The sequence below is a fragment of the Liolophura sinensis genome, chromosome 12, assembly GCF_032854445.1.
Source record: "Liolophura sinensis isolate JHLJ2023 chromosome 12, CUHK_Ljap_v2, whole genome shotgun sequence".
In the NCBI taxonomy this organism is placed as follows: domain Eukaryota; kingdom Metazoa; phylum Mollusca; class Polyplacophora; order Chitonida; family Chitonidae; genus Liolophura; species Liolophura sinensis.
The window spans coordinates 18,012,097-18,033,974 of record NC_088306.1 but is presented as its reverse complement, the minus strand read 5'-3'; the positions used below and the strand labels follow the sequence as shown (position 1 = coordinate 18,033,974).

The 21,878-nt window shown below is 36.9% G+C and overlaps 2 protein-coding genes across 2 annotated transcripts in view; one reads left to right on the top strand and one right to left on the bottom strand.

Moving 5' to 3' along the window:
* The window catches only part of LOC135479047 (26S proteasome non-ATPase regulatory subunit 1-like), a 188,989-nt gene that overhangs the window by 47,798 nt on the left and 119,313 nt on the right, over positions 1 to 21,878 (top strand). The window lies entirely within an intron of this gene.
* Positions 1 to 21,878, bottom strand: part of LOC135479288 (5-hydroxytryptamine receptor 2B-like) — a 29,187-nt gene that overhangs the window by 3,544 nt on the left and 3,765 nt on the right. The gene's annotated exons all lie outside the window — the stretch shown is intronic.

The window sequence follows — 21,878 nt, the reverse complement described above, 5'->3', positions numbered from 1 at the left end:
TGAAACCTAACAAAATATTTGTTAGGTTCAAAAATATTTATTTGCTCACTACAGTGAGCAGGATGGACAAACTGAGTTCCCAAGCTACCCGTTTCATCAGCAATGGTGAAAAAATCCTGGACTTAATAAAAGTTTTTCTCTTTGTTTTAGATGTTTAGAAGTCTGTATAGTCCATTTAAATGTCACTGTTTACAAAGAACACTAGTAATTAAAAAGAAGGCATAAACATCAAATGAAACTTGGATGTGATATTGGACACTGGTTAATTTCCAATCAAAGCCGTTGGGAATCAAAGCAATTAGGCACAGAGTAATTATTATTCCCAAGACAAATGGAGTAATTATAACCCAGTTGTTGCAAAAACATGGAATTGCACTATCCTCTGAAAAAAAAAAAAAGGATTTTGAAAAATGATTTCACCTTTGGGAGTGTGTTACATAAAACAAATGTGCCTGTCATGACTTTGCAATGGTTGCTAGTTTGAACCAGAGTCTTGATTGACAGTTTTGATGTTTATGGTAGATTGGGCATATTCGCACTGGTTGCATGGTTCATATTTTTGTTTGTTTGTCAGCATAGTGTTCTTGTTTTGCTGTATATCATTTTCCACCTTGGTCAGTTACAAAAGTCTGACAAGTCTTTGCTAATTTTGAAACTGTTTTTCTTCATTTTACAAATTCCAAAAAACTCCCCCCCCCCCCCCAGAAGTTCATGTAAATGCCCTGTGTTGTTTTATTATAGTGCATTGACTTTTTCAGATATTTGCAGCTATTCTGCAGCTGTCTTGTTTACAGCTTCAATGGCATTTGATCCTGTCACATTCCACACTTTTTCCAATTGTTATTGATCAGCTCTTGGAACCAAACTGGTTTCGTGTTTGGAAAGAAATTATCTTTTTGTTACTCTGCCAGATTTGGCATCCATCGTTGCACGTTTCACATTTATGGTTGTGTGTCTCAGTTGTCTGAACTGCTTAAACAGTTCATGCAACGATGTGGTCCCCAGGTGAACTGCTTTCATACTTAAACCTATTTAACTTAATTATTTACCAACTACAGCAGAGGGCAAATCCCCCCCCCACCCCCTTGTGTGCTATCTACTAATGGGGTTTGTAAGGCCTGACTGCATTGTGTAAACACTAAACTTTCAACTCAAATTCCAGCCTGGTAGGAAGCCATCGAAAGGTTTACCTGAGAGCTAGGCAAGTTTTTTTTTTTTTTTCTGAAGTGTTGGGTTCAACACTATTTGGACAATAGCCTGCATTGAAGAACATCCGAGGCTGGGTCCTGCTTGACATATTGTAGCTTCTGGGAGAATTTGGATTCTGTCACCATACAAGATGTACACTACTATTAAATTGAGCAGGAATCAAACTGGCTGTCTGGTTTTCCCCGCCAGCCAATAAACATCTGTGACAAATGAAGACATTCAACACGACTTTGTTTCTTCTATTGACTGGTACTTGTGATCTGATCGTATATTGATTATATATATATATATGTATGTATCTGTCAGAAATGCTGTGTAGCAAGCAATGTATTTGAGGTTATGCAAATCAGTCAAATTACTCAGTGCCATTTCTGACGGATGTCTAAATTCAGTGTCTCTACCTTGTGCTTAGTTTTTGGTACCAGAAGTTGAAATATGGACACAGTTGTCTTCAGGTAACATTTATGAGGTGGTCAGAATTCTAATTATATGGCACTAAAAAATAAACTGTAAAATCGAAATTCAAATTTTGATTTAATTGATTTGGAAATGGCTTTGTGGAAATGACCAAATACCCCCAGGTTTATTGAGCGGGCATTGGCTTCATCTAGTACAAACTATGCCTTAATCTCAGAGCCTGTACCTGGTAGGACTTCTTATTTAAGCACAAAGATGAAAACAAAGATGAAAGTTTATAGTATTTATGCTTAATATCAGCCTGGGATTGGTTCATAATATAGAGTCTGTGGGAGTATTGCCATTACAATTTTGAAAGCAAGGAAAGAAAAGGAACTAATTGAATGTATATGGTCACCAAAAGGTTCTTGCATGTAAACAGGTGTGTAATCTTGACCGATTTTTACTTTCACCGCGTGTTTGGTAAACAAGTCTTTCTTGCTTAATTATGATGCACTTGTCTAATAACGGATGTCTAGCGACTTGTTAGAGCGAATGAAGCAGGTAGTACCCTAGCTAACATTCAAGAAGCACACCTTGGGCTAGACTGACAGGCTGTTAAGCACTGAGTGGCAGATCAGTTCTGTTCAGACTGATTGTCCGGCTGTTTGATCACTTCACGAGACAGGACTGTAATCACGCTAATCAGCAAGCTATGGGTCGCCTGTTTACTACTTCCACCCCACAGTCAGTCGTGTGTGGCATCGGGGCATATGACCAAACCAAATAACAGACAAATGTCCTCACTCAAGCGGACATGCACATGTACGTGGGCAGATGGATTTTCTGTGCTTCTTTCGACTTAATTTTGATTGATCCCAGCTCTTGCAAGCTGACAGAATTAGTGCTCTCTATTACAGGAGATTATTTCTCTTAACAGTTGCCGTTTGATTGGCTAGGAACGACACAAATGCCCAAAAGAGATTGCGGGGGGGAAAGGATGGGCGAACCAGCAATACATATATGTTTGAGATTTGTGGTTTATACATTTGCTGGTTTTAGATTTGATTGTGATAAATGCATTGTAAATCCCTCAAGAGTATCATAAACGGTGAAACGTTGTATTAAGCAAATCATTCGCAAGAGCGAATTACAACAACATAATGTTGTAACCTGATATTTTTCACATTATGCAGAATTGACTCAACATGTACATGCAGTGAAGCTTACAAGCTACACATATACATGTCTGACCTGAAATGTCATCCCTGGATAATTTTCTCATTTTGATGTATTCTCAGATTACTGTGAAGTTTAGAAAGTTATTTGTTGTTTTTTTTTTTTTGGAAGGTAGGATGATATCGTACTGGAAAATTGTAAATTTGAACAACAAAATGTAATATAACATGTACCTTACACTAAAAATGGACTTTTTGGAGTTCAGTTTCAGGTTTAATACTGTATTTGCTTTGTATTACATTTGTTGTGTTGCTCTGTATTGCTTTGTATTACATTTGTTGTGTTGCTCTGTATAACATTTGTTGTGTTGCTCTGTATTGCTTTGTACTACATTTGTTGTGTTGCTTTGTATTACATTTGCTGTGTTGCTTTATATTACATTTGTTGTGTTGCTTAGTAAGATTAGCTAAGTTTCATGCACTATACATGCAGTTATCATTGCTAGTATCTGCATGATAATCAAACAAAAAAAAAATGATACTCGTTTAACACTGACCAAAGGGTTTTCTTTTCTTGATCGAGTTTCTCTGTGATGTCTTTGATCTTGTTCATTCCATGGATACATAGAGAACCAAAACTCAGTTTGTTTTTGATAGATGTTGATCATGGACATATAATTCGAGATTTCTTGTTGTCATATGACTAAAAAAATGTTAAATACGACGTAAAACCCCAAGCATTCATATATATATATATATATATATATATATATATATATATATATATATATATACATCCTAGATTCCCTGGATTATAATGGCTTTTGCAGATATTTTATTTAATATTATCAAATAGGATAACAAAGGAATTACTGTAGTTTTCAAAGAAACGGTACTTCTTGAAGGCATCTTTATTTTCAATGAATATATGCCGTTAAAGGTTTTATAAAATATCAGTTGCTAGCAGACCTGACAGGAACAACAGGTTTACTTACTGACAGGTTTACTTCATTGGTTTGTCAGGGCACACACTTGTAACTGTTCTTCATTTCTATGGATTTGTTAGGACCTGATCAGCTGAATATTATTGGAAAGCTGCCATATTGGATGCTGGGTGTGAATTGATGGTAGAATCGTTGTCACCTGGTTCTGCAGTATGAAAAAGACTTGAAGTGTCAAAAATACACTATGTTTGTCTTGTGTCTGTAGTTACATAGAAATCATCAACTTATTTTCTCCTAGTGTACTTGTATCCTTGAACCTTGATTAATTTCAATGTTTTCAGTGGTACTAAGTTGTGTCTGGGGTGAATTGCCACCTTGAGCTAAATTTGAGTCTGCGTCTTCATTGATTAGGGACCAGTTTTCTTACATGTCTGAGTGTTATATCTAGCTACATTTACAAAGAGGGAATTTTTTTTCTTTGGGTCCAAAATACTGGTAAATCTTTTCTTAACTTTTACCTTAAGTATTTGAACACTGTATGCTTTAATAACGTTCATGTAATAGCTGTGACTGTCAACCTCTCCTTTAATTCCTTAACCTATTTGTGTGTCACAGAGTTGCAAGATAGAGCCTTCAGAATATGCTGGAATAAACACCTTGCAGTCATGCGAAAAGGTTGAAGAATTACAGTACTCAAAAAAAGTTTGACCGGCTCGTTCTAAAAACTTTTTTTACAACCAAGTTTGACACATTTCAGTTGTGCTTTTCAATCTTGCTTCTTTGAAACTGACCATTTAAATTGTTGCTGAATCATGAATACCGGATGTGTTTTCTTATTTTGTAGTTTGTGTATAGGTATGTTTGTGAGTTTTCTGCATTTAAAGGTACATTTTCTATGTTTTCCTGGCTAGGTAAAAAAATTCACGCCTTTGTGTTGCTTAAACCTATATTAGAACTCTTTTTAAATAGAAAAACATCGGAGCAAATATGTATATGTACATAGTTTGGCGATTTTGTAGGCAGGAGGACATCTTGGGTGGTTTAAGGGAAAGCGTTGTTTCCTAATAAGGTATCTGGTACAGCACACACTGAGGGCGTTTTGACCGTTGTCTTAAAAGCAAATTCTGCCTTAATAATTCCCTTGCATGTGCTAGCCCTGGGGGCTTCTTTGTCTTCATATTGCATATTGACTTGGTCTGTCTCATTCTGTTTTATTCCATCGTATCTTGGGGGGAGGGGGTTGGGGGGGACATGCTAATGTGCATAGAGCTGTAGTAGCAGCCGCTGTTACACCAGTGAAAGTTGCTCTTCAGTCAGCAGACGCACTGGTTCCTGTCGGATGGTTGCCTAACACCCTGAAAATCTCTTCAGATTGGAATTCTGGAATCCACAAGGATCAAGTTAAACCCCTATCTTACCAGAGCGTTAATTCCAGTGACCTGACAATATTAAAAAAGATTGTACATACGGTAAAGCTTCAACCTTTTTGAGTGGAATTTGTGCATACAGTATATGAAAACCACACCTATAATTATTTGTTTGCGACACTGAAGATGTAAGCTTCATAAAACTGCGCAAATTATTTCTCTAGACCCTATAGTTCAGTCTCAGAATGTCTCAAAACATTGGTTGCAGAGGTGGCTGAAAAGGTTGAAGAATTAGAGTAGTTGGTGGGAGGTTTACTTGATAGTTTATCCCAGCAGGGACATTCTAGACTAAGCTGAGAACAAAACATTTGTTGTTGTTTTCTACATCCGTGTATGTAAAATTTAATTTTGCCATTCCCATTAAAAAGCTTGATGTGGGAATCATTCGAGTTTAATGCGTTTTTAACTTTAATGAATAGATTTTAACTATGGAAACCTAACATGATATTAATCTGTGTTTAAAAGTGGAAGATCGCCATACAAGATATAAACAGTTTCTTTTTCAAACTAGGGCGTGGTATTTTCTTGGGAGATCGAAATGCATTGGTTATTATTGGTTATGGGGTTTTGTTAAATATTGGCACTATAGCTGAAAATTTGTGACAAAATATGAATATTAGTGTTGTTTATATGGCACAATGGCTGTAAGGTTTTACGTGAACTAAACTCTAATTCTTGTATGTCAACAATGGGGAAAATGCTAACGTTTTTGGCTTCTTTTGTTGTTTAATACTTTATTTCACATGAGCACAGGGATGCAGCCTGAAACCCACGTTTATTACATAGAGAAGGTGTGAATGATTAATAAATTCACTGTTGTAATTTTTAAACCATCAAACCGTTATAAAGACAACGTTTTCTTTCTAAATGTAAATGTACTACTAAACAAACATCAATTTGCACTCAAGGTTTCAGCATTTTTGCTGAACTATTGCTGATGGTATAAAAAAGACCAAAATAAAGAGCATTTTTCATAATATCACTGCTTTTGTTTTGTATGAAAGTTATCAGTTGAATATCACTAATTCATAACATCACTGCTTCTGTTTTGTGTGAAAATTGTCATTGAAATATCACTAATTCATAATATCGCTACTTCTGTTCAGGGTGAAAATTATCAGTGGAATATCACTAATTCATAATATCACTAATTTTGTTCATTGTGAAAATTATCAGTGGGATATCACTAATTCATAATATCACTACTTTTGTTCATTGTGAAAATTATCAGTGGAATATCACTAATTCATAATATCACTACTTTTGTTCATTGTGAAAATTATCAGTGGAATATCACTAATTCATAATAACACTACTTTTGTTCATTGTGAAAATTATCAGTGGAATATCACTAATTCACAATATCACTACTTTTGTTTTGTATGAAAATTGTCATCGTACACCAGGATATGAACCTGTCGGTTTGCTATTGGATGCAGCAATACTGAACGTAACAATAGATTGACTTCGCTATTCATCTGACTGGATCAGTGTGACTTTTCTATACATAGTAACTATTGCCTTAGCTGGCCTTGAATGCTGTGTTGTCAAACAGCCTTTTTATATCTTGTGAGTTCGAGTTTTTTGTCAAACCAAACTGCTAATAATGGTACCTGCACTTTTTTTCTCTCCTACCTCAGAGCTTCTAAGAAGACTGGTTTGTGAAAAGACCAAATGATATTTGATGTTTTTGATCAGGTGACCTTTCCAAAAAAGACGGTTTTGTAAAGGGTGTATGACACAGGCTGTTGTGAATCATTCCTGTTAGTTTCAATTCCGTCACCGGCTGATGGATAATTTTCTCTTGTGCCATTATTATACCTCCATGTGCCGCAATACCGTTATTGTTACCTGGCAGTTCCTGCAAGAAAAAACCTGTCTGCTTACAAGATGACAAATGACCTATCGAATCAGTTGCGAAAATGATTTTGTCACAGGTAATAATTGATTCCAGTTCAGTAATGATGGGAGAAATGAGTAGTACCGTTCCAGTACTGGCTAGCCCCGTGTCAGAAACTAACTCTAAATTGGCCGGTGATTAGCTGTGATCAAGTTGACATTTGCTGTGTGAGGCTCAAAGAATCCAATTTTGTCTTGTGACAGGCTTCGTTCCAACCTGGAAGGGATTCCTTTAGGGTCAGCGTAGGTTTCATTGATCACTGACTGTGGTGCACCAGCATGTTTTCAACATTACCAAACTATTCAGGCTTGCATTTTGAGCTCACCAAGAAATGTTTAACCCTGCTGGGAATTAGGTGATGTGCTACCGTTATTGCACAATCTGTAATCTTTTACTGTGACGTGGTTGTTTTTATTATGTTTTCTTCTCCGGTGTTTTTCTCCAGTCCTGGTTTCTCACACGTGATCAACACTTTCTCTAATGCTAGGGCTGTGCCTAAGAGGCAGACGAAAATCATCCTGTCCCTATCAAGTTCCTGTAGGTCCCTTGTGCTCTAGGACTAAAGCTGAGCCAGAAGTGCAGTGTTCATGTGAAGCTAAAGTGTATTAAAATATGGACATGGTATTATTTTATTTTATTTTGAGTGGTGTTTTATTCCGTACCCAAGAATATTTCACTTATACGACGGCAGCCAGCATTATGGTGGAAGAAACCGGGCAGAACCTGGGGAAAACCCACGAATATCCGCAGGGTGCTGGAAGACCTTCCCACTTACAACCGGAGAGGAAGCCAGCATGAGCTGGACTTGAACTCACAGTGACTGCATTGCTGAGAGGCTCATTGGTGACATGGTATTAAACTTCAATCATGGTATTTACTTATATCCTGATTAAAATTCTATTTGTTATATATTTGGATGCTACTTCCATGCATTTAAGTTGTACATAACTTTCAGCGCATGCTCTTGTAGTATTTACACTACTCTTCACAGATGCCTATAAGATGTCTCTTTTGAACCAACAATCCTTGAGCAAGTCCATTCTTTCCAGGTATCATAGCTACATGTATCCTGGGAATTTTTTCTCAGAAATATCCAATATCCAGCTTGCAATGTTCTTTAAGCAGTTTAATTCGTTTTGACATGATTAAGTATAATAGTAGGTATTACCTGTCAAGAATAACCCATTTGTGTAGAGGATAATTTTTTATTGTGCAAAATAATTTGTAAATTTGTACAAGACATCCTGTATTTGAACTAAACATTTTTTTCACGAAACTAAACAGGCTACTCATTTTGCCTGATTACAAAAACTTCTATTGACCTTAGAAAGGTATTTAATGAGTGTTTGGAAGATACGATGGTATTCTTCTGGAAAAATGTATTTAATAGTTTTTAGCATTAAAAATATATATTTTATTGACTTTGTTTCTAAAAATGCACTTTTTAGGCAGCAAATTCAGTATGTTGGAAGTCTTTATGAAAAACTTTCTTTGCATTTGTATGGTTAAATCACTGAGAAATAAATGACATACAAGTAATTGTTGATGCCAATCTCCTTCCTAAACAATTTTGCGTGCATCTTAAAATGGAGAAAAACACATGAAGTGTGGACTGCCAGCTAGGCCCTTAACACGTATGGCCCAGAAGAAGTTTCAGATGGCTCTACTAGGTTGACAGTCAGATTAGACATCTAAGGTATAAAATATGCTGGTCAGGTTAGCTTGGTCTCGGAGGAGTTGTGACATTTGCTGATGGTAAAGCACTGGTTATTGTCACCTAAGCTCTTTACCCAGACAGTCTGTTCAGGTCACAGCAGTTGTGTGTATATCAAGCTTTCTGCCTGATGATATAAAAGGACTTGGTAAGGGTGTCTTGGCAAATCACACAATCAATTCATATTGTTTGTTTGGAACTTCATGTATGTAGTTGTAACAGTTGATGTAAGTTTAATACAAAAAACATTCATTCAGTTTACAAAAGGTCGTATGTGACCTCTTAATTACCGTATCTTTTAGAAGTTAAAAGGCCATTCCTTTTCCGTGTTTGTTTGACAGTGATTAGGAACTTCAGATGTGGGACATTCACTTTGGGTTTTCACCCCTGTGTGTGGCCTCTTTAATCGTCATTTTTGTAGAAATTTAAAGATAATTTTAGTTTGGGCACAAGGGATCAAAATTTGAAAATTACGTTTGTAGCAATTTGTGACCTCTTTAGAAGTTAAAAGGTCCTGTTCGGTCTCAAGTATGATAAGATGAGAATAACCTTTGTAGCAGTTAGTATTTGATCATTGTGTTTTTTAGATTATGGTCTTTTGATCACTTGGTCTTTCACAGGACGTATTTTTTTCATGAACAATTACGAGGATGTGTCACTAACCATTTTGACTAATCACATGGTGATGTTCGGTTCTGAATCTTAAGTGTAGAAGCAGGCATTCAAATTAGAATCATTATTGAACCCGGATCAGTAATTGCAAGACAATTTTCCGAAATAACGTTCAAAACCACCAGAAATATCCTTATTATATATCAAATAAGATACAAGAAAGAGAAAAAGTCTGTGGTTTAAACATTTAAAGAGTTTAACCATGTACATGTACCATGTGCTAGTTTATAAGTTACATATCTGATCAGTTGGATTTTGATGATAAAGTCTTCATGAATTCACCACAGCGATTTTGCACAATGAGCACAAGGTCACAAAGATGTAAGATGATACAGATTTCGGACAGCCTCTGTATTTCATGCCCCTCTTCTAGTCTACCAGAGTTTGGAAGTCATTCAAACCATAATTCATAGCCCTTCAGATGCTACCTCCGTTTCCCAGGGCCCTAGACTACATCTGGTGGCATTTTATGTTGTAAATATCAATACCATTATCCTGTTGAAAATGTGGCACCTTTTTATATCCAGGCAAATTTCAGATAAGATGTGTTCACATTCACGCTGTCTAGACAGTCCTTGATGATACACTGTTGGCATGTAATTCTCCAGAATTGGATGATTTCATATACAGATTTCTGTAAACACACATAGATATCCATCAGATGTGGGGCAGGATTTCACCTTTGCCGCTGTTTGTGTGCTATTATATAAGCCTTTTATAGATATCGTCTGCTGTGCCCCACACTGCCCTTGCCGGTGTATAAAAACTTGAGGACATCAAACATCTGGTGGAGATAGGATGGTCAATAGACTGGATATGACGACCAAGTGGGTTTCAGTTCAAAGAAATTCTCATTGATGTTGATTTGTCTGTAATTGCCAGCCTTTTTCTTCGCTCAATTGACGCGAACCTTGAATTGATTGGATTGCGAGCATCCGTTCTGCTCCTCGTACGTCTCTGTTGGCTGGAGAGTGCCTTCTCGATGGCTGCCCAGATGAATCCCTCAGCCTTCAAAGAAACTTCCCACTCCCTGGAGAGTGGCTGCCAAATGCTCTGTATTTGACAGTATTATGTTTACAGCAAGATCACACTATTCTCTGTTGTGGCAATACACTTGACAAACATCATTAACAATCTTATGAAAGATTTGCTCCGTTTTATGAATTTTGATTTTCCTCATGTACATACAGCTTCAGTTGCCATGTATCTGTTTTTTAGATTGTCTCTATGAGGATGTTGTATTGAAGTGGCTCTGCAAGATGGTAACTGGTCCGGTTTAAACATTGCCATTCAGGGGAAAACATAAAGAAACGCTCCTCGCCAATTGCGACTGTGTGAACCATTTTGGCGAGTAACTGGTGTTCTCTTGTCGCCAATCTGGCGAGTAAAGTCTCAGCAATGTTTATTTCTCAACAATTTTCCATGAAATTCAAGAAAAAATAAAAAACTTGCCCGCGCAGGGATTTAAAGCTACAACAGCACAGACCAGCATGAACTGTAGGCGGTGTTACAGATCAACTGTTTTGCATTTCAAAATGCCTAAAGTGTTTTCTGCTTGGCTGTTTGTTGCTCAAATTAAAGGTTTTACAGTTTACTTCCATTTGCAGTATGTTTTTAAGGAAGGGCTAGAAGAGGTGAGAACTGTCTGACTTAAGTCTTTTCAACAAACTTACTTTTATAAAAACAAACTCTTCTGCTGCACGAGTAGTAAATAAATCAGATATCATTTACTATTCTCATGGAAATTTTAAAATTGTGTAGGTGATGTCACCAAATTATTTTCCACAATTTCAGGAAAAATGTCTGCTTACATTTGAGATTCACACTTGACTGACCTCCTGTATGCTTGTTCTTGTTTTGATACAGGACAGAAATTCTCAAAAATGCTCTTCAGGAAGAATTGGTGCAGAGAATTCTCTGTACGTCATGGTCATATGTGACATTTTGATTGGTTCACAGTTTTCCAACACAGAGTACACCAGTAACTTATAGGTGCATGCCCTTGGTTTAGGAAAAATGATTAAAATACATCAGTGTACGTTGACTTATGCTTATTAATCTTTTGACCTTAACTTTAAACCACATTGTCTCAGGGAGAGATATCTATAGAAGCAAGATCTCTCTAGTATAGTGTTCCTATAGAGAGCGCTAATGAATAAGTCACATAACATAGACTGTAGTCTGATGTGAACTGCAGCTAGACAATAGTTTGTTACACTGGCTATTGTGGGTGGAGTTGAAATGCTTCCTACTGCCATTGTATCTGTAGGATGCAATAAACATGTCAGATCAGATTGACAAATGCATATGTGTCTCCCATTGTGTCTCCTGTTACTATTACTGTTATGTATGTGGGAGGTTAATTCTGGAGAAGATGTTAGTCAGTGTTATTTTGGATCAATATTTTGACACTTTGTTCATGTCTTTGTCAAGAATGGCACTACAACAAATTGCACGGAGGTTGTTTTCCAAATGTCTATATTTCGGTGAGCCAATCAGTCGCCACTACCTGGGCATGGTTATGGGCTATGGTTATTTAGAGATTGCCTCATTGCAGGATGCGGGATTTCTATTTCTCCCCACAGTAGAGATTTTTTATCTGTAGTCAATCTCTCCTGTGTATTACATGGTAGTGACGATAGCTGCTTTTGTGGCTTAGTTCTGCATTTGTCATAAAACTTGCTGTCCACAGGTTATACCTGGAAACCCATAAAATCTGATATCGCCGAAAACTCTGATACAGCTAAAGTGTTACATTTAATAGTTCCGCGAAACTGATTAGATGGCAGGGTCTGAAGCTTGATTGGTTTTTCTGCTGGGAGCACATTAATACAGAAACCAGACTGACAGTCACATACAGACGTATATTTCTCTCTGGTCCCACTGATTTGATCAGGACGGAGAGGTGGTAGTGTGGGTAGTGTGGGAGTAGACTTTTGTCTTTGTCCCTACGCAACAGCCTTTGTTTCTGGCATGACTAATGAAGTTGTCTCTGACCTTCCATACTAATGGCCATACTTCTCGTCCGTAAGGCAGAAGGTACATGTGGTATTAAAGTGACAAGAGAGCAACAAACTCTCGAGGTTCCTGTGTGGTACGGTGTACAAATGTCAAGTCTCTAGACCACAGCTAATTGGCTGGTTCAACTCTGTCAATCTGGCCCATGTTGCTGGATTAGACATCAGACATTCACAGGTTTATCCCCACAAACTATGAAGGCTTTATGCATCTTCTCAAATGATACCCTTCAACACTACCATCAGGCTACAGCCAGATTTGACTCCATTGGGCTATGGATCTATCCTCGTTCCCCTTCTCTCTTCCCTTCATTTTCTCCCAAAAATCTACTATTAGCCCCAGAATGATCGTGGAAATTGCCAATGGACAACGGGCATAAAACTATCAGCAGATGAGACATTAGGCCCCATTTGTCATGACCTTACTGCTGTGGGCTTGGCATCATCATTGTCCGGCCAGATCCAGGCATTTGATGGAACCATAGCGACCATTCTGAGGATTGAGCTTTACTCTCTTAACACACTGCTGTCGACTCGATTTACACCTTCAGTGTCACATAATTTCCCCTGGCTGACTGCTTTTCTGGTTTCCCTCACATCACTCGATGTCCTCTCCATAACAAGCAGTGTCTCGTTGACTTTGGATTCCAGTTTCCATGTGGCCTTGGAATTCAGCGTGTGAGGATAGTTGAGCCCAGTAATTTTAAGGTCAAGCATTTCTTTGGCTTCAGTTGTTGATTCCGTAAGGTCAAGTCTTTCAAAGCTTTCACAAGTGAAATGTCAAATGGCCTGTTTATTAAATTATCAAACCATGAAATTTAAAGTGGACTTTGATCATTCTAATGCTCCCTCAGAGAAAAAAAAGGTTATATTTTGAGGGAATGACCTTAGACCTGATGCTTTCATGCTGACTGATTTGTCACTGAACTTGCTACTCTTATCTCAGTAAGTTCTGAAAACCAGAGAAACAAGGCTATTATAGGGGTTTTAAAGTTGAATGTTTTGGAATTTAAGATATTTAATTTGACGTAAAACTATTTTGATTGCACATTAAGAAGCACATATTTTTTGAAATAAATTTTGAGGATTTTATCAACAAATCTTGCGTGCGGTAATTAATAAGTGAAAAAAAAAAAGTTAAGTCTGAAACTGCACTTAGAAGGTCGCACATTTGTATTCAGGGCTAAGTGTGAGAAAATGCTCATTATGCATAGTGATATGGTCCTTGACTAAAAGGGCTAGAAGGCGAGAATCTTAAAGTAAAAGAAATCTAAAATATGAAGTAAGGTTCATCATACAGACAACTGAAAACTATGCATAAAAATACTTTCCTTTATTTTTTTTCTTTTTTTTAAGATTGTTGAATATGTGGGAAGGTCTGTCAGCAACCTGTGGATGGTTGTGGGTTTCCCCCGGGCGCTGCTCGGTTTCCTCCCACCATAATGCTGGCCGACGTCATATAAGTGAAATATTCTTGAGTATGGGAAAAAACATCAATCAAATAAATAAATAAATAAGATTATAGAAAGGCATTCAAATATTTGAATAGTAAGGTGGGTTTTTTTGAGCCATACCGGTATCTAGGAACTCTTACGTCACGTCACTTTTTTTCCTGATGTTCATCAGAAGGAAGCAGTTTCTGAGAATCTTTTATCAGTAAAGAGGGTTAGAGGGTAAAAAGGGTTACTCCAACATTCAGTGTCATGTTGAGAGTTGGAAAACCTTCCAGTCACATCAGAGTTCCTAAACTCTGATAGTATCGTCCATAAAAGCCCACCTTGGAATTCAAATGTTTCAATGTCTTTAACCCTCTTCACACAATGCTAAAAAAAAAAATAAATGAAAGCATGTTTGTGCATTGTTTTAAGTGGTCTTATTTTGTGATCCCTACTTGGATTTTTAGAGATCTTTTCCTTTAAGGAAAACAAATCAAGGTATGGAATACACAGAAAATCAGAAAGAAGAGGAAGAAATCATTGATGTATTACAGTAAGAGCTCTTTTTCTCCGGGAAGTAGGTCGTTGTTATGGTGGGTTTTGTGGCCTTGTTCTTCTTTTTATACTATGGCAAATTTCACAATGGTCTTTTGTCGAGGTTGAGGGTTTGTGTTTGCCATTAGAACAGAATGGGAGAAGATAACGGAAGTTGATCCCTTAGCGCGACCCCCGTTAGTGATTTGTAATGGCCAACGCAGTGACCGTTGATGTATAAGTCGCTAACCAATGCACCAATCAATTCAGGGTTATCCCCTTAAACTGCTTGAGTTCGTTAAGTTGCAGCCTGCCTCTAACCTTTCACTACAAAAACACCATCTTTCCACGCCTAGGTTAAGTAAGACATTTGCACCTGAACTCGCATGATGCAGAGCTATTAATAAAGGTTTATGGTCCATTGACCATTGAAAGACACCGCTAATTTGCTGATAGTTATGCCCATATGCTCAGAATGCATTCATCAGAAGAACAGAGAATTCCTTGTCTGAAACTCGGAACTGTCATTTCATGTGTGCTGGTATTTTCTCAGACAACTGTGATTCTGGCCCCGAGGTTAAGTCATGCATACTTGATTTTAATATGTGGTATAATTTCTGAAATTAAACACGAACACTAATTTTCAGTTTTGCCCTGAAAGTCCCTAAGTATTAAAATAAAGTTCTTCAGGTAAGTTGCAATTTTAGTGCATTATGCTGCTTTGAAGTTTAGATTATAAAGTCGGACTGAATTCTAGTAAAGCTTTGTGATCGTAGAGCCCAGTTCCCTTAAAGCTGAGTGCATAAAGCGTCCCTTAAAAACTTTACTTCAGTATTATGGTTCTGTTCATTGATCACAGACCTCTAGGACATGTATGCACTACCTGTTGTTAGAGGCCTTCTGTAGCTGACAGCACCTAAATATACCTGGGCAAGACTCTAATCTAGCCCTTAATACCTGGAAGTTATCTGGCTCACTTTGGCCTTAAGTCTAAATACAGACACTTCCTTGTCTGAGAAAATAATAAGCACCCAAACAATCTCCATGTGTAGATGAAGGATAACATAAAATCTGGATATTCCTGTATCAACTGATTTGTTTGATCTTTTCAGCTCTACCTTATTGGTTATTTTTGGAGGCATACATGTCATGTTACACTAGTTGAATCGTGTTGACCTGGAATGGCCTTTAAAAATGTGAAAAGATAATTCAAACCCTTTTTTCAGTAAGATGTCTGAAAGTATGTGCAGGTTCTCATGCAATATACAATATTGTAATAACACACATTGTATTGATGCATGTTTTATTTTAATGCTTGTTTCATTGATGCCGAAGTTATTCTCAGTATGAGGAAGCGGAATAACTAGACATATGCCTGTAGAACCATTCAAAATGCTCCTCTCTCTATATAGTCTCCTTTCAAATGCTGCTTTATGTATATAAATCTGGGTTCTTTCTATATATATATATATTTGTGTGTGTGTGTGTGTGTGTGTGTGATATTGTAACAGGAGTAGGTTGATGTATCCTAGAAAAGAATAATTCTGTTTTGAAACTAAGATGGGTGCCATTGAGAATGATCATTCATTATATCATTATATGTAATTGATAGTACCCTATTTCCTCAACCTTTGCGCATATGAAAGAGCAACTGTCAGAGCAATTTATGCACATTTTTAATTTGATTTTAAAGACAAAACTACTGTGGATGGGTTGTCAATTTCACCAAAATTATAGTTTTATCGGTCTACGCAAAAAAATGCCATCAGAATATCAATGAGTAAACACCTTGCAAACATGTGAAAAGGTTGAAGAATTACAGTACATTTGCAATTACATTGTCTATCTCGCATAATCACCTAATATTTGAATAAACATTCTTCTATAAATTTGGTGTGAAAATATTTATCAAATAGGCATGAGTAGAATTTTAAAAATGTTAACCGAGCAAATATTTGAATATCTGCTAACCCAATATGAGATTGATTTTTTTGAATATTTTTAGTCGTAAGTCAGTCTGTCAATCAGCTTAATTGTTAAAAGACTTTACAGTAATAACATTCAAATTATTTTTATTTTTATATTCTGTCATATGTTTGCTTGTCATTCAGTTCTAAAATGTCAGTGGCGTTTTTCACAACATGTACTTTTGCATGTTTAGATGTCCTACATTTAGAGCTAAAGCAGTCATGAATTCCCTCTGGCCCTATCATGAGTGCCATGTCAACAGCAAGGTCATCATGCCCTTCTGCTTACCCAACTGACATACGAGGGCAAAGATCATAGCAATGTTATCATTAATATAAAGTAATATATAGCTATTTAAATGAAGAGACAATTTTGTGGCAAAAGGAATATTTTATATGGCATTTTCCGCAGCTGCGTCTTGACTTTATCAGATTCAATCCTCATGTGGACAAGTGTGAAAGTATAAAAACCAGAGCTACAAAGCGTGTATTATAAAGTGTGCCAGTAGACTTTTTTATTTAGACACAAAAAGAATGCACTTTTCTTTTACATTTGTACAAGATGACATGATTATGCCCAAAGACAGTCACCGTGTTTCTGTCTAATCTCATACCTTTGTCTGATGGTAAAGATCACATTATATATTGTACTCAGTGCTGTTTATGACTTTAAATTAAATGAAGACTATCATTATACCAGGTATTGTTAATGGCTGATAAATCACATATCAGTGAAGTCACATGTTCTTCATCTACATTTTGGTGTGTCTACATCTTTAATCTTTTTGGGTTTTATGGTTTTAAGGAAATAAAGTTTGTGACGTCACAAAAATTATAGTTCACACAACTGAAAATCTTTAATAAGATAAAAGCATTTGGACATAATGTAGCAGCCTGGCTGTGTTCATCCATCACAGGAGATAAATTTATATTTTGAAAGAGTAATTTTTCTTTCTCTGGACTTGTCATTGTTTTAGTAATTCTGAGAAAACAAGGTGTTAAATGTGGTCATAAACTGTAACATTTAAGATATGTCTCCCCATATTTTCTGCATATATCGCTTTTGGAAAATGCTTATTTGTAAGATAGATTATATTCTCAGTTTAGGATTGGCATTTTTCAGAAATCCAGGCTATTGATTAACCAAAATGATAACAAAACTAGAAGCTGTTGCCCTAAGTTTTGACTTTCTATTTATGATCTATTTCTAATATAAAATAATAAAGCGGTATTCGTCTTCCCCAATACTGTTGTAATAGCTACAGGATATTGCGCGTAAAAGTAACAGATTGCTGGAAGGCTTGTCACTTTTATACTCTGGATTCATCCCTTTGACAGGAGTGTACTAGATGCTCACCAGTTATGAACTGATATTGGAAGATAAATCTTTCGTCTTCCTCCCATATGTGTCATCGAAGTACCTGATACTTTTTTATGTTGGAATGCATTGGTAGGAAATCATCAAGGTAAAGAACAATCTATAGGAAGAACCATCATCCATGGAAATACAGTGTATAAATGACAGGCCTTCTCCATATCTGTTACATCTACAATTCTTTCAAAATCATCTGGCTGTCTCAAGAATTCAGTGCAAGACGAATACTACATGCTCATTGTACTGCCAGCTCATTGTACTGCCAGCTCATTGTACTGCGAGCTCATTGTACTGCGAGCTCATTGTATTGCGTGCTCATTGTACTTTGCGCTATACTATTTGCTATTTACTATTGGAAGAATTTATTGAAGAATAAAAATGCTACTGTGCCAAAATGTTAATAAATAATCCTTCACATAAAAATGTGTCATAAGAACTGTGAAAAAAAAAAGAATACCATAAATGACCTGAGATTTTCTCCTAGACTAAGTTGCTCATTTTTCCAGATTCTGGGAGTTCTCTTGATTTTAGAAAGATGCTTTGAGAGGTGTTTGGAAAGGTAGGATGATATCCTACTGAGAAAATGTAAATTTTAGCACCAGGAGTAATGTCTCATGATATATATTTGCCTCCAAAAATGATCTTTTGTGGTCAAATTTTTAGGTCATTTAGGGTATCCTGTGCTTTTCCCTGCCATTCATCTTCCCATTGTCCTTGGACAAGATCATTTATGTAAGCATTTAATTTTGGCCTCTATGCATGATGGCATTGAAGGAGAGGTATTGCAATGTGGCATGTCAAGTCATTCTGGAACTGTCAGTCGCATCCAAGTATATCTCACAGTGTAACCTTTAATCATGGTCACATTTGGGTCAGTATTTCAGCTGTAACAGTCCCTTCTGTTCTGCCTTCAAATAACTGCCGTATTTGATAATATCGCCTCCTAAGCACCTGCCCCAGAAGCTATCACATGGTGAGAAAGCTCAAAGGCAAGCATACAAGGAGTAAAAGATCAGATCCACTCTGTGACCTTTTTTATTATTATATTAGGAATTCCAGTTTTGCCCTTGTGGAGAAAGTGGCAAGTGTTTGTGTATTCTGTTTGAAGGCCATTTTAGAAGTCAATGTTTGTGATGGTGGGCTGACGTTCGGGGTATAATTGAACACACAAGTTCTCTTGTTTGCTGACCTCTTCAGCTTGACTCAAGGACACGAGTCTACAAGCAGAGGTTGCTAGGCTAACCTAGGACCAAGACGAGAGCTGCTATTGGATTTTCTACATGTAGCTAAATGCTATTCATTATCAGAGATTGAACAGCAATATAATATCACAGTGTAAGCTTTCAGGTATTTTAGGAGAGGAATGAAGAGAGACAAAATGTGACCATTGCAGCTAAATACCAAAAATGTAAAAGAACTGTTATCTAAACACATCACTATAGGATCATGGAAATGGATATTCATGATGTGTTCATTAATAGCTGGATAAGAGGTGTGGTCATGGAATAGAAAATCACTAGGGTATGCATTATCAAATCAAAAATGGCTACTTGGTAGGGTGATTTGTATGGTTCCTGTTAAAGGTTAGTGGTCTCATTTGGACATTGCCCCTGTTCTCTCCATCAGAACACCTCACGTTTCTACTGAAGAATGTTGTAAAAACTCACATAAATAAATAAATACACTAGCAAAAACATCAGTTTACTTTCGAGCACTGTTTACGTTGTTCTTCAATAAATATCTCTAGGTTGCAAAGAAAAATATTGAGTGTTTTTTGCAGCATTACAGTTTATAATTGAAATACAAGTTTAATGAATACAGTGCCAACAGTTTTTTAATACTCTATATTTAGGAGTTCAGCATGTTGTAACCCACGAAATTCTATACAGCTCAGTGTTTGCAATTTTTTTTGCAAACCACTACCTTTATCAATTAAAAAAGATTTGACACTGGTTTAAAGGAAAAGACCACAAAAAATCGAAGTAGGAGTCATTAAATAGACCACTGAAAACTACACATGAATATACCTTTATTTTTTTTTTGATTTTTGTGAAAAGAGTTATAGGTGCTCAAACATTTGAAATCCAAGGTGGGCTCTATGGACCATACTATTAGGAATGCTGATGTCACAGGAAGTTTTTCCAACTTTAATCCCGACAATGAATGTTGGGATAACTCTTTTTGCCCTTGAGTAAAAGATCACTGAAATAATGTTACCAAAAATTGTTTCCTTCTGGTGAACATCAGGAAAAAAAGGTGATGTGACGTCAGAGTTCCTAGATACCGTCAGTATGGCTCATAAAGCCCACTATAGTTTTCATATATTTGAATGCCTTTCAATATTCTGCAAATAAACTGAAAGAATAAATTAAGGTATTTTTTTGCATAGTTTTCATTTGTCAGTATGATGAACTTTACTTAATATTTTAGCTTTCTTTTACTTCAAATGAGCTTAAAGCCTACACCAGAAAATATTTTGATTTGCCTAATAGACATGATAACATGATATCCTAGTCTCATTGCTATGTTTTTCTGGTTCAGTGTCAAGTTTTTGTACATTCTGCTCGTAGTTGTAATATAATACACCGATGCCGAAGCTTAGGCCATTCATATTCAGAACTTTGATTTCGGACGTGTATGAATATGTCATTCCTGAGCTAATGATGTGTTGCTTTGCTATTGAGCTGAACTTGGATTGAACTTTAAGCATAATTCATAAATATAAGAGTACAGATTCATGTTATTCATGCTTGTTCAATTGCTCCACCAATGTAGAGACACAATTTAAATCACAGTTAATGGTTGATACAGCAGTTGGTGCAGGGATACAATTTAAATGACAGTTAATGGCTGATAAAGCAGTTCTGTGCATTTGCTTCAGGTTTGGTATTTTTTTTTACTCTTCAAGCAAGTGAATATTTCTGCTCTTAGTATTTGAAGCTCTCAGGAAAGAACCATAATTGACCGTTTTTCTTTTTCTCTCATGGAAGGTGATGTTCTGAACATATCCTTCAGTTGTATCTGTGGAATTATTACGGCTGATTTATGTCATTGCTGTTTGAGGGGCTCTGGTTTATGACGGGGATTTTTATCACCCTCGAGTTTCAGTGGCTGCCCGAGGCATTGAGCAGTGTATTAAGGCCCTGTGAATTGAGCCATTATAAAGCCATGTGGTACTTTTGCACATCCCTGCAGACCTTGAATGGAATTCTCCCTAAGTCTGTCGAGATTTGAATGAGCTCAGCTGGTGTAATTATAAACTGCACCATTCCTGTAATTGACGCTCTATTTCTTGGATGCGTACAAACTTCCAGTACCTCATCTTGTACCTGCTGATTAGGAATTCTGGAACACTCTTGACATGTTTGGAGGATTGATGGCCCAGTTTTTGGTAGCATGCTTATTTTGCCAAAGCAACATTTTGTCTTCAGAAACTTGTTACCTGTGTCTATAGCACGCTGAACTTGTCATCGGGCCGGACTTGTGTCACTGGGTCATCTGGGCACTTACAGACAATTGGTCAAGACATCGGGCCAATCACATCAGTAAAGTGTTGACACGGCCCCGAAATGCGTGTAATTTAGTGCCTTTGGCCACAATACGTCTGCGCCTAATGCAATCACGGGTCAAGAGGAGCAAAATCAGCCTTTCCCCAACCTTTATGGGCAGAGGAGGCTTTTACAACACGATCTTGTGCCTGTATGGTAATGCTTCTTCCTGCTCCGGGCATCTGCGACTTCAGCCTTTGTACAAATACTGTCAAACACTTTTGTTCACTTTTAGTTTAACCTAAGTCCGAAACAGGTCTTCTCCGTGCCTGAGTGCCCATTCCGTATGGAGATGTATGGCTTTGTGTGTTTTACTAGTCAGACCCATCTTCAGGAAGAGATAAGCATTCAAGTGCTAGAATTGACTGTTTCAAGTGTCAAGAGGTTTCTATAGACATCCATACAAATGCTTGCCTGTCCTCTGAAGAGACCAAGATGTGAATTCATGGCTAGAGTATGTACCATATGTTAGATGGCCTATCTGAATGCACTATTGAACTCTATCATGTTAACTCTGGATAGCATCATTACCATGAATGGTTAGTCCACAGATAAACATTG